We start from the raw sequence: 1,915 nt of genomic DNA on the forward strand, positions 1-1,915 counted from the left end.
TTTCTCCCGAGTCGAGCTGAGCCGCATTGATTCGGCGACATTGGGCGGATGTCAAACAGGCACTCGACAATGCTCGACGACTTTGCCATCCCATTCCCATTTAAATTGCCTCTGTGTTTCCTGCTCTGACACCTGTTTAAATCAATGCCTTCCTTTGCGGGTCATGGACGCGACTTGGCTAGGCGCGACGCGGACGCTTCTCAAATCCGCTAAAATCAACACAATAATTGAAATATTTTCAAACTGATTACGCCCGAGCCCCGGCGCCCGGTCGCTTGATAGAAGCCCGCTCCCGAGTCGCCAGAGGGAGTAAATCATCTTGCATTATTTGATTTCGCTTACTGATATGAAACCGCGAGTTCCTCCATTAAATGTCTCACGGTGCAGCACCTCGGGGAGGGACGGCGGAGAGAAGACACAAAATAGTCGGTGGCAACCTTTTAAAATAGCATCTGTAACTTCCCCTCTCGGAGGAGGCCTCGGCACAACTCTATCTGTTTGTTCCTGACCCCCCCCCCCCAAAAAAAAAAAAAAATATATATATATAAAAGCTCAGCTTCCACTCTCATTACGGAAAAACAGAAAAGACAGCAAAATGTACCGCAAGTCTGACTTTTTATAAAGGGAGCAAGTGGTATCCTTGGATCTATTTGGCAAGTATAGGAGCCCTGGAAATAATAGGCAGTCAAAAGCAATACCTCTGACTGAATAATACACTGTCAGAAAAGGTCCAGCAACTCAAGTTCCAACGGAGCGCCACAATTTAGCGGAAGTCTGTGTCCCAAAATGGTCAACTTTAACAACATAATCACCACTGCACTGCAAAGTACAACCGCAACATACACATTTTGTTGTTTGAAATACTTCTTGAACGGGTGTTAATCAAAAGTCCAACATGTTAACACCCCGAGCGCATACTGAGCGACTATCATGTGATATCATGTGTGTGTTTTTAAAAAATGTTTTCCCTCCAAATCCAGACGTGACGTGTGACTTAATATTTGACTTTTGAAGTTCTGCTGTACTTCTGCTTTGATTTCAACTGCTTGCAGAGGTACATAAGTTTTACTTAATTAAAGGGGAATGTACTCTATCTTGACAATGTGATGTTAAATCTTCTCTCATTTATGGCCAGGGTGGCAATTTTTTGCCTTACTGAGATAAAAGTCTCCTAACAGGCCACAATCAGGGAAATAGCACTTCCTTTTAGTTTATGGTTAAGTTATATGATAACTTTACTAATTTATGATCACGTCCCAAAAATGGGACGCTGCCCGCGAGAGGGTACTTGGGTTTTCTTCGTAGATCGTCCCAAAAACCAGAATCAGAATCAGATTTAAAAAACTTAAATATTTTGATATACTGAAGGATATCTTCTTCTTTTCCTTTCGGCTTGTCCCATTAGGGGTCGCCACAGCGTGTCATCTCAGATGAACGCAAATTTTTTACGCCGGATACCCTTCCTGACGCAACCCCTCTACAATAAGCCGGAGAGAGACGCTTACAGCATCTGGTATTCCCAGGCGGTCTCCCGTCCAAGTACGAAACCAGGGTCAAACCCGCTTAGCTTCCGAAATCTGACGAGATCGGGCGTTCTCAGGGTAGCATGGCCGTAAGAACCTCATATAATGAAGGATGTAATGCGTGAAAACATGACTTCCCAAAACTGGGACGCTGCCCATGAACGGGTAGCAGTGTTTTGAGAAAACTTTTATCGACAACTACGAATTTTCAGGGGCGCTGCCATTTTCGCGAGTCACATGACCTACGTGGGCGTTTGTGACGCGTTACGTAGCGATCGGGAAGACGGAGGAATACTTTCGTACAGATTTGAACCTGTGGTGTAAATAATGGCTCGAGCCGTGAGCTTGCTCCCTTGCGAGTGAGCTCCGCCGCTCGGCTGTAAATAATGTCG

The 1,915-nt window shown here is 45.1% G+C and overlaps 1 pseudogene; it reads right to left on the minus strand.

Moving 5' to 3' along the window:
- Positions 1-1,498: 1,498 nt before the first annotated feature.
- LOC133515183 (5S ribosomal RNA) lies at positions 1,499-1,618 on the minus strand (annotated as a pseudogene).
- Positions 1,619-1,915: the final 297 nt, after the last annotated feature.

This window comes from Syngnathoides biaculeatus, chromosome 16 (assembly GCF_019802595.1).
Source record: "Syngnathoides biaculeatus isolate LvHL_M chromosome 16, ASM1980259v1, whole genome shotgun sequence".
Classification (NCBI taxonomy): domain Eukaryota; kingdom Metazoa; phylum Chordata; class Actinopteri; order Syngnathiformes; family Syngnathidae; genus Syngnathoides; species Syngnathoides biaculeatus.